General features: G+C 41.4%; 1 pseudogene; it reads right to left on the reverse strand.

Moving 5' to 3' along the window:
• Positions 1–10,261: 10,261 nt before the first annotated feature.
• Positions 10,262–11,925, reverse strand: LOC115857119 (14-3-3 protein zeta/delta pseudogene; annotated as a pseudogene).
• Positions 11,926–12,190: the final 265 nt, after the last annotated feature.

Below are 12,190 nucleotides of genomic sequence, written 5' to 3' on the forward strand. Positions count from 1 at the left end.
ACAAAACTTCCAAGGTTTTAATATAGAAACTGCTGAGTTTAAAAAAACCCCAAAAAAACCATGTACTTTGACTCTAAATGTGTCTGGGGAGCTTGAGCATCAAACAACTGAAGAATAATCTTGTATGTAATGATAATTATTATGTCAGGCTAAAGACCAACTTCAGTGATGATTGTAAACAAGGAACACCAATTAGCAATTTCATCAGTTAGGATCTGGTCTGTAAAAGGATAAGAAGAGCATGGGACTTTGTGAAAACCCTATTCTGTCTTTAAGGAAGTATGCACATACATACACACTAAGGTGTATCTTTGCTGAGAAATATAAAATGTATGGATACATATAAAATGTAAGTACTTGATTCTTACCAATACACACTAATGAACAAGGGTAAAGTTTTCAAAGAGTTGCCTAGCACAAGGGAATGTTCAGGAGTGATGGAAATGACCTATATCACAGGATCTAAATGATCTATATGGCTTTGAAATTGGTTACATTACATTTGATGAAATTCTCAGACTATTAAGACCTGTAAATTACTCCCTGTAACATATGTCTCAAAAATGCAATAGAGGGACTTCCCTGGTGGCGCAGAGGTTAAGAATCTGCCTGCCAATGCAGGGAACACGGATTCGAGCCCTAGTCTGGGAAGATCCCACATTGCCGCGGAGCAACAAAGCCCGTGAGCCACAACTACTGAGCCTGTGCTCTAGAGCCCATGAGCCACAAATACTGAGCCCACGCACCACAACTACTGAAGCCCATGCACCTAGAGCCCGTGCTCCACAACAAGAGAAGCCACTGCCATGAGAAGCCTGCGCACCTCAACGAAGAGTAGCCCCCGCTCGCCACAACTAGAGAAAGCCCACGCACAGCAACAAAGACCCAACGCAGCCAAAAATAAATAAATAAATTTTTAAAAATGCAATAGAAAGCACACCAAATCAGCAGACCCACTCTGTCACTAACTAGTTCTATGTGCTTAAGCAAGTCATATAACCTCAGCTTCCTTATCTGAAAAACAAGGGGATTGTGTTTAATCATCTCTTTAACACAATCCCTAAATTCTTTACCAGCTTTAAAAGTCTAACTGACAATTTTTAAAGTTGCAACAAACTTACGGAAATTAATAATCTGATTTAGGACTTTGACAATTTTAACTTTACAAGTTTCAAGTACATTAACACATGAATACATTATCAACATAAACAGAAGTTATGGCCCTTTTCTCATAATCCTAGAGGGGACTTGTCCTGCCAGGTTTCAGTGTGTTCTTCTAGGTTTTTTCATTGCTATTGCTGCAGAGGCAGTATGGCTCTCTGGCTAAGCATGAAGACTGTGGACTCGTGCTGCCAGGTCCACAGCCCAGCAGCACCACTAGCCAAGGTAGACCTTGTTGAAGTCATCCAAAATCCCTGTGCTTCAGTTTCCCCACCTAAAAAGAGCGGCAAAAATGGCAACCATTCATGAGGTTATTGTGAGAATAACACATGACACACATAAAACCCTTAGAACAGAGCCTGGCACCCAGGAATTGTCACTCATTAGTGATAAACTCTTCACTGTTTCATAATAAAATATCTACGCTTGCTTCTTTCAATGCAGTTGAAGAATAAGTAATTGAAACACTTACTGTAACTCAAAGTCACTCAAAACACTACATTAAATACAAAGGCACTCAGGGAAATAGGTCTCTTGGAATACTTAATCATTGGTATTGAGCCAAAAAATTTCTTCAATATCATTCAGTACACCTTGTAGATGGAAACCAGGCCCATCAAAGTGCTGTTACCGACATTTCAGATTTTTATTTAATATGAAAAGCATTAAATGGGTGAGGGTGGGGTGAAAAATGAAACTCAATAGAGCCACATCCAGTCTTGTCTCTGTAGGTCTGCCCCATCACTGAAAATCACCAAGCAGTCATGATACTTAAGGACCCAAGGATAGCATAAAATGCTGCAACACACAGCCTGATGAATGACCTTTGTATCTAGGCTTAGGGGAGGGGGATACAATGTGCTTACTCTATTATTCACACTGCATTTACTCTGTCAAATGTTTTCATTTCCTAATGCAGAATCCTTTAGTGAAGAAAAAAAGCCTGCCTGGTTGGATTTGAATTTATTATTTCAGTGATACAGAAAGACATGGAGACTAAACTTTCAACTGACACGAGGTAGAATAAAGTACCACGTTTTCTTCCAATCAATTTTTCACCTTTACACACAGTGATAAGCACCTGTGCCAAAGGTTCTTGATTCTATCTACGTGAAAGGGCTCTAACTGACAATCATTTAGTCCACAAGTCAACAGCCTTAAATATCAAAAATGTGAGGACCTGAGTGTGGATTTGCATAGTTCCGGGCTCTGTGGAACTATCTGCTCCCTGTAACAACCCACCCTGCAGAGAGTGCACCCATGCAATGCCCTACTAGAGATGAGAGAGATCAAGAAGGTGGGGAGAAAGGTCTGGACTTGCCCTTTAACCAGACCCAAGCATGTTTCCCTGTCCTTCTTGGCTGAACACCATATCACCATGTTTCCAAGAACAACGGCTGACCTCAGGTAGCAGAGTGAACTATGGCCCTTGTGGTGTGATTTAAAGATCCCTCTGCCCCAAATTTCCTCACTCTCCTTTGAAACTGCCTGATAGCCTGTATTTGAGATTTATTCCTTTAGTTTAATACGCATTGTCTCAGAATGCCAATGTCCTTGGGACAGTTTTTTTTTTTAATTTATTTTTTATTGAAGTATAGTTGAATTACAATGCTGTGTTAATTACTGCTATACAGCAAAGTGACTCAGTTTTATGTAAATATACATTCTTTTTCATATTCTTTTCCATTAAGGCTTATCACAGGGTATTGAATATAGTTCCCTGTGCTATACAGCAGAACCTTGTTGTTTATCCATTCTATATATACCAGTTTGTATCTGCTAATCCCAAACTCCCAATCCAACCCTCTCCCATGTGCCTCTCCCTTGGCAACCATCAGTCTATTCTCAATGTGGGACAGTTTGTTAATGCATTAAGTCATCAATCAGTCATTCCTACTATGGCATGTGTTCATTTCATCCATTCCTTCCTTTCTACCAGCTGGCTGAAATCACCAAATCTAGAGGATGAGAGTTATTGGGTTACACTTTATTGTTCACGTTCTCTTTTATCTTTTGACTCAGGAGAAGAACTTAAAAGGGAGGGAAGGGTGATTTTGGAGAATGGGGCACAGCCATAGAAGGAAGGGGCAGCTGGAGGAGAGCAGGAGAGCCCTGATGCCCCAGGGTGAGGAGAGGAATCCAGCAAGTGAGTTCAAACTCAAAAAGCCCCAATATTTCCCAACTTTGGGACAAGCCTACTTCAGGGAATACTACTTCAGATCTGGGCAATGACCTAGAATTGCATAAACTCTGCTTATCTTTCAAATTAGTTCCACTGGGCTTAATGAGGGAGCAATTTTTCTGTGCAAAAACTGAATTTTAAATGACCCAATAACCACATGAAGAAAGCATAAGTAAAAATTCTAAATGTACACACATCCCATCATGTACATAACTATAATTTCACTGAGAAATGGAATTCTGAAGTTGCAAGTGACACAGAGAAAATAACCTCATCTGTACATTTCTCCCTCTTCACTGAGGCAAAGTGAAGGCTGTGGCAGTCTTCTGTATGATGACGGTGGGTGGGGAAGATGATCTTCCCACACTGGTCTGACCTCCTGTGCTACAATTCATACAGCCATGACCACATCCATATCTGGAATAGAATAAGGACAGGACCTGCCCAGCTGCTATTCTCCTGAGGATGGAATTACTGTCCATCTCTCTTCAAACTTGGGCTAAGCAAATGTGTGAGCCAGCAGCTATGAATTTACTTCAAATAAACTGTTGTTTCTCAAATCTGCCTGGATTGTAAAAATTATCCAGGGTGCTTGTTTAAACCAAGCAGTTCCTCAGAATTCTGATTCAATAGGTCTGGAAAGGATCCAAAAAATTGTGTTTTTCACCAGCACTTCAGATGATTTTTATAATCAGGCAAGTTTCATAAATATTAAGATAAGAAATCCACAATTTCAGAAAGAAAACTAGGAAAAGGGAGAGGCCAGAGGGAGTTGTTTCTCCACTGGGCTTGGGAATACATGCTGCTGTCCCTTTTGGAGGATAAGGTAGATTATTACTTTAGGCCGTATCCACTGCCTACCTTGAGCTGAGAACTTTTCATGATGTAAACAGTACACAGGAATCCAAGATAAAGAGGGAATTCAACTCTTATGTGTAAAGGCCTATTAATACCCACAAACTCAATATATACAATGAAACATACAATGAAACCCTAGTGTCATGCAACTATTCTTCCACGTACTGGTGGTAAAGTCATAGCTCCACTGCCACCACCAAAAAAAAAAAAAACAAAGATGCATCTCAATACCATAATGGTGCAGCCAGAGTTCTATATAACAGAATACAGCTGGCTAATACAGCAAGTTAGAATGTGGGTACTACTAGAGATAGTTTGAAGAACAACCCTCAAATGGAACACAGTTTTTCACAAGAATTCCTCTACCACAGGACTGCAATAGGAACCCCATTTGGCAGCTTCACAAACACATGGCCTAGGCCTGAAGAGAACACAAGAGGATAAAAATAGTAATTATATGGAGTGGGAGAACTATAAGTGAAATCTTTCTATATTTATTTCCCTCATTGTTATTTTAATGTAGATGTGATAAATAAGAAATTAACAATTGTTGATGCGTTACTATTTATATTCTCTAATCACTATTAATAAATCACTATTTTGTCAAAAAGCAAATTTAAATATTCCTTAATGACAACTGAGTCAGTATTAACTGCTTCTATTGATGGAGATATTATACTTTACCAACATATTTCTTGGTCAAAAACTTCATTTGCAGACATAGAAATAACATGAGGCATTGAGAGTCACATCCCAATTTCAGGCAAAGTATTTAATATAGTATGAAAACAGAATTAAATGTTTATTTATTTTAATAAATCAGAATGCACTAGGCATTCTGAAAAACATAAAATATGCAACAGAAGTCTCTGAGGCAGAAGGAAGGGAGAGGTTAAATCTAAGCAGGTGAAGATGCAAGAGAGAGAAGTGGGCAGGACCTGCTATGTAGGAATTTACTGGTGCCAGTGGCCAGGGTCTTTGCTGCCATCTTCACTACCTCAGCCTGGGGGACCTGGGCCTCCAGAAAGTGCACTGTGGTTAGTCACAGGCACCTTCTCCCAAGGACAGCAGAGCTCTGTGGCAGAATGTACAAATGGAACACCCCCACCCACCCACCCACCCACTGCCCTGATCTGGACCTCATGATCCTTTCACATTTTGATAGAGAGAGAAGGAAAGTAGTGACTAAAGGCGGGGCAGGGAGAATTATCACAAAGAGGATCCCAGGCTTCTGAAAAAATAGTCTGGGGGCTGAGAATGGGTAGAAACAACTGTTATCAGAGGGAGGGGCTAGAGACCAGCCCTGTGTCAGTGGGGAGAATCGTGACCAAGAGAGGGAAATGGCAGAGAAAGGAAAAGATATAGACCCCAAAGAAAAACTGTGAGGACTTGCAGCCTTGCTGCTCTGCAGACAGAGAGACAGATGCTGCTGCCTGAGGGTTCTCAGTGAGGCTGTTCTCAGCCTGGCTGAGCTCATGCTATCCTGTCTGGCATGTCTCATGAGGATTTTCTTGAATGACCACAGCTGACTATCAAAGGATCTTAGCTCCCAGAGCATTTGTTAATGGTGATATATCTGTCCAAAAGACAGGTGCTCGAGTCCAGGCCAATTGGAAAAACTGAACTTACACATTTCTTTCAAAGTTTAAAAATATGACATTTGAAATCTGTACTGAAATCCAAGATGACTTTTTTTTTAACTTAATTTTCCAAGGAATGGCAGGGATCCTAGATGACAACTTTTCTCATTAATATTTTCACTAAAAGAATTAAGTTGGAAACAATTAGGAATTTCTCTTTTTATACTTTGGTTTGAGGTTTGATGTTCTCCTTATTTTGAGGATAATTATTGGGTTTTACCTTTACACCTAATGAAAAGAAAAGAACAAGATCTATTTTAATTCTAGAATCTACCCTTACCCAAGAGTCAGTCAGATTTGTCCAAACCCTCGACCAGAATACATCCTTCAAGTCTTAAATGAGAGACTCTTGACATTTTGGGGTAAGGTTATCACTGATATCACACCTTAGCCCAAATACCACCTCCCCTGGCTGTATTTCCCTAGAGTTGCCTTAGTATGGTAGGCAGTAGTTTTAGAAATGGAGGCACTGTAGAAGAATTCTAGAAACTAGAAAATCTAGATAAGTGGTTAATATTTGAGGAGATAAGCAGAATCTAAGTCCATAAACTTGAAAATGTAGAATGCTTTCATGTTGTTACACATTATAAAACAACAGCTCTCATATACTGAATGCTTACGTTGTGCTAAGCCTAACTCTGTAAGTATTCTAAGTGCTTCATCCCCCGATTCCCATAACCACCTGTAAACTTCATAGTGTCACCCTGTCTTACACTTAAGGAAACAAAGGCCTAGAGAGACCAGATCAAGGCCCAAGGCCACAGAGCTAGTAAGTGGCAGAGTCAGGATTTGAATCCCCTTGACACCAGAGCCTACTTGCTCAGCAACGAACCCTGCCCCATCAGTGTGAAACACTAGACACTCCAGGATTGTCTCTTCCAGTACGCTTCCCAGCCAGCATCTGCGCCCCAACTCCTCTGCTCTGAATTGCATCCCGCCCTTTGTGTTTTCAAAACCCTTTATCAGTTGTGTCCCAATAGGGACTGAACATTCCTTGAAGACAAGGTCCATGGCTTATTATCTTTATAGCCCCAGCACCTACCAGGGAGGCTGAGAGAGAGTAAGGGCTTACAGGATGTTGAAATAAGAGGTATCTAGGGAAGGTGCCAGAATTAAACATTTATTATTCTCAGGTAAAATCTAATATTTATAATTTCATTTTACAATAATTGGCATTACTACAATTATTCTTTTTTATAATATAATATTGATAGTTTATATATAGGTATACCTCATTTCATTGTGCTTCATTTTATTCTACTTTGCAGATACCACGTTTTTCACAAGTTGAAGATTTGTGGCAACCCTGCATTGTCGGATGATGGTTGCATTTTTTAGCAATAAAGTTTTGTGGGGTTTTTTTGGCTGCATTGGGTCTTCATTGCTGTGCACGGGCTTTCTCTAGTTGCAGCGAGCAGGGGCTACTCTTCGTTGCGGTGCGCAGGCTTCAGTAGTTGCAGCACACGGGTGTCAGTAGTTGTGGCGCATGGGCTCAGTAGTTGTGGTATGCAGGCTCTAGAACGCTTGGGCTTCCGTAGTTGCAGCACACGGGCTTCAGTAGTTGTGGCTCACGGGCTCTAGAGTGCAGGCTCGGCAGGTGTAGCGCACGGGCTTAGTTGCTCCACAGCATGTGGGGTCTTACCGGAGCAGGGATTGAACCCATGTCCCCTGCTTTGGCAGGTGGATTCTTAACCACTGTGCCACCAGGGAAGTCCCAGCAGTAAAGTATTTTTTAATTAATGTGTGTACATTGTATTTTTAGACATAATACTATTGCACACTTAATAGACTATAGCGTAAACATAACTTTTGCGTATATATACTGCAAAAGCAAAAAATTCGTGTAACTGGCTTTACTGAGATATTTACTTTATTGTGGTGGTCTGGAACTGAACCTGAAATATCTCTGAGGTATGTCTGTAGATGAGTTGATTCTATTTTCAAGTAATTCTGCTAGAGCTTTACAGCTGAGGTAGGCAGCTGTAATATTTAAGGCATCAACAGTGTCCAAATGAAAGAATAAAAGAGAAGGATACATTGTATATTAAATAAAGTGGAACCAAATGCTAATTGTTGACTAAGGATGAAGGCCAAGATGTTACCGCCCACAGTGAATATTTTGAGAGCTCCCATTTTCATAGTCAGTGCTCTCCTTCCCCAACAGGAACCCACTGTAATGTGCTTGCACACATCCCCCTGAAGGGAAGAGTCCCTGTCACCTCCTCTCTTCCACATTCCCTGTAACACTGGGCTTTCTCTTTCTGAAAGTACTCTTAGCCCTTAATTTCAGGAAGTTCCTAGCAAAACAGTCATAACATATAGAAAATGTGTGCTGGTGGAGACTCCCTGGGAACACAAAGAAGTTAGGAGCCTGGCTCCTGAGCAGGAGAGTAGGATAGCACAATGATAAATCTTGGCCCTACTGCCTGTTGATCTTGAACAAGTGACTTAACTTTTCTAGGTCTCAGTTTCCTCCTACGTAAAATGGAGGTGAAACTGCTCCTAATTCATAAGGCTGTTGGGAGAACTGGTGAGAAATGTAGGTAAAACACTTCCCGCATTAGCTGGCACGTGGTAAGGACTCAGTAGGTGTCAGCTATTGCAGCCGATGGGGATTGCTGAGTGATAGCAGCCATGTCCCACAGGAGAACTGGCCTGTGGGCCACCTCTGGCACAGGTGCCAGCACTGGGGAATCTTGGTCCTCAACTGAGCCCTGCAATAACATGTCAAGGGGGTCCATGCAGTACAGACCACCTGGGTGCAAGTGATCAGTTTTTAGCTGTGTGACTTGGGACAGTTGCTTAACCTCACTGTAGCTCAGTTTGCACATGTGTAAAGTAGTGATAATAATAGTACCTGACCCATACATTATTGCGAGGATTAAGTGAACGTGTGTGTGTGTGTGTGTGTGTGTGTGTGTGTATGAATTTATACACAAACATATATGAACAGGTCTGGCACATAACTGTATAAATTAGCTTCAGCCTTCACTTGCTACCCAACACCTCTGTGTTGAAGTAGACAGATAAATGACATTCTATGTGGTCACTGAGGGAAATTTAAAATATCTTGTTATATTTTTCAAATAATCTGAGAAATACTTTGCTCTGTATGTCTTTTGGAAGAAGTTGGAGACCAGCATATTGATAAGTCCCTTTCTGGTTTTAAAATATTTATTATTAAACTGAAAAAGCCTTGAGCAGTATGTGACAATGCACAAGAATTCATAGTCTTCCTATAAAAGTCTGATTCTCCTGCCCCTAAGTGTTTCAGAGACAGTGAAAGGGAAAGATCTAGCTTAGGAGAACTGTTTTGTCAAGTAAAAATGGTCTCAAAAGTGTTTACAATTCTCATTTGATTATTCTCACTGCTGAAAAACAGTGGAAATGATTATAAGGACTTTAAATAAAACTTTCATTTTATGCAAAGGAAATGGTACAAGCTACACACTAAATTGTTCTCTAGTTTCTGAATTAAGTCAAGTAAAGTAAGGAAGCATCCAAGATAAGGCTGAAACACACCCTTCCTACTGGTGATCTGCCACCCCCGATAAAAAACTGTAATTGAAGCCAATCCTGGGCAAAGCAAGGTCCTGGCCAAACGTTCCATGTCTTTCTACAAATATTCACAGCAGGGTTGTACCAAGACATTTCTGCACTTGGTAGTGCTTTCTTGGTCACTAAGTATTTCTCTCTCTCTCTCTCTTTCTCTCCCCCTTTGTCTCTCTGTCTCTGTCTCTCACTCTCTGTGTCTCTCTGTCTCTATCTCTCTCCCTCTCAAACACACACAGCGTCAGTCACAGTGATGGTTTGGAGTGAAGATAAGAAAGAGAAGATTGAACAGCTTTTCATACAATTGATATGCAGAGGCCTGCTGTAAGTACCTAGATACCCAGCAGTAACCAGTTCTCCTCACCATCCCTCCCTGGCCAGTTTCCAGACATGAAGGAAACAACCCCTTCAAAAGATTATGTCAAAGACAGCCACAAAAAGAAAGGGAGGAAGGGAGGGAGGGAGGAAGGGAGGGAGGGAGGGAGGGTGGAAGGGAGGAAGGGAGGAAGGGAGGAAGGGAGGAAGGGAGGGAGGGAGGGAGGGAGGGAGGGAGGGAGGGAGGGAGGAAGGGAGGGAGGGAGGAAGGAAGGGAGGAAGGAAGGAAGGGAGGGAGGAAGCCACAATGTCCACCCAATCCTGCACGTTCCAGAATTCTTCAGAGTACAGTTGACCCTTGAAGAACACAGGTTTGAAATGCATGGGCCCACTTATATATGGATTTTTAATAGTAGTAAATACTGCAGTATAACACGATCCACAGTTGGTTCAAACCACAGATCCAGAACCGCTGATACAGAGGAAGTGGACACGTATAGGGAGCACCGACTTTAAGTCATACATAGACTTTTTCTTTTTTTTTTTTTGAAAAGTCCGTTCATAAAACTTTTATTCCACTTACATGAACTTAATACATGTGTTCTTAACAATTATGCTTGGATTGTTCATGAAAATCTCATAAGACATTAAACAAAGCTAGCCATCATCTCAAGTTATTTCCCTGTTAACTATTTTTGCAGCACATGCATGTTAGGCGAGTATCAAAAACAAAACAAAAAACAAAACAAAAAGCTAAAAAATGTTAAATACATGGTTTTTTTGTTTTACTGCTGCGCTTGATATACGTGAAGTAATGAATATCAAGCAATTCATTTTTACTGCATCTTTACTTGTACATTTGTTCTTAGGTTGCCTAAAACATTTAAATACAAATAAAATGAGTGTAGCAAAAATAATGAAAGAAAACAGCAGGTAACTTTACAAGTAATGGAATGTGAACCGTTTCCGCCCTTATCCAGAGTAAACTGGGTCACAACTAAAGGAACACTTCAGTAGCTGTAGTCAGCGGTGTGCACATTGAGACTGAGTATTCCACAGATAACACATGGTTTAACATGTAATATCCATGGGATATCTATTTCTACTATAGCCTTGTAAATGCTCCAAACCTTAAAGTACCCACAGCTACACCTGTGACTAGAACCAATTATCCCTTTTATTCCCCACCAGGACAAACCAATATGTAGTCAGTTTTCTTTGCTTAGACATGGAAGCAGTTTTAACACTGGCCCTTCTGAAGCCAAAATGTACCGAAAGTACTATGCCAAACATTTATAACTTGTATAAAAATTCCACATCCCCATATTGGCCACCTCAAGATGAAAACAGATAACTCCCTAAATGTTAACTGGCTCTACTCCCCTAATATTAAACATAAAAACCACATGGGAAATATAGAAATTCAAATAGAAGTAACATAAACCTGTCATAAATCATAAACAAAAACTATTTGTGGGACAGCATGGATGACAAACGGTCTACTGTGTCAATTTTAGAACGAGGCAGACGAAAGTTGGAAGGCAGGTTAATTTTCCTCTCCTCCTGCTTCAGCTTTGTCTCCTTGGGTATCCGATGTCCACAATGTCAAGGTGTCTCTCAGTAACTGCATTATTAGTGTGCTGTCTTTGTATGACTCTTCACTTAATGTATCAAGTTCAGCAATGGCTTCATCAAATGCTGTCTTTGCAAGAGAGCAGGCTTTCTCAGGGGAGTTCAGAATCTCATAATAGAACACAGAGAAGTTAAGGGCCAGACCCAATCTGATAGGATGTGTTGGTTGCATTTCCTTTTTGCTGATTTCAAAAGCATCTTGGTATGCTTGCTGTGATTGATCCACAATCCCTTTCTTCTCATCGCCAGCAACAACCTCAGCCAAATAACGGTAGTAGCCTCCTTTCATTTTCAAATAGAAGACTTTGCTCTCTGCTTGTGAAGCACTGGGATCAAGAACTTTTCCAAATGAGACAGTACATCATTGCAGATACCTCTTAGCTCGGTCTCAATTTTCTCTGTCTTCTCCAGCCATCTGCTGTTTTTTCTCAGCACCTTCCATCTTTTTCTCAGTACTTGAGACGACCCTCCAAGGTGACCTACAGGCTCCTACAACATTTTTATAAGCAACTGAGAGAAGATTCCTCTCCTCATTGGATAATTCAGCTCTTGCTCAGTTACAGACTTCATGCGGGCTGCCACGTCATCATCTCGCTCAGCCTGCTTGGCCACTTTGGCCTTCTGCACCACTCATTTTTATCCATGACTGGGTGTTCTGGCGGGCGCTTCCGGGCCGCCTCGGCTCGCAGCCCGGTGCCCGGGCCTGGCCTGCCCGCCGTGCCGCCATCCGGGTCGGGGAGAGCTGGGTGCCGCTGCCACCGCGCAGGGCGCAGAGGCTGCGCCGAGGAGCGGGCGGGAGAGGCAGCCATACATAGACTTTTGATTCCACCAGGAGGGTCCCCCAATTCCA

The sequence above is a fragment of the Globicephala melas genome, chromosome 5 (genome assembly GCF_963455315.2).
Source record: "Globicephala melas chromosome 5, mGloMel1.2, whole genome shotgun sequence".
Classification (NCBI taxonomy): domain Eukaryota; kingdom Metazoa; phylum Chordata; class Mammalia; order Artiodactyla; family Delphinidae; genus Globicephala; species Globicephala melas.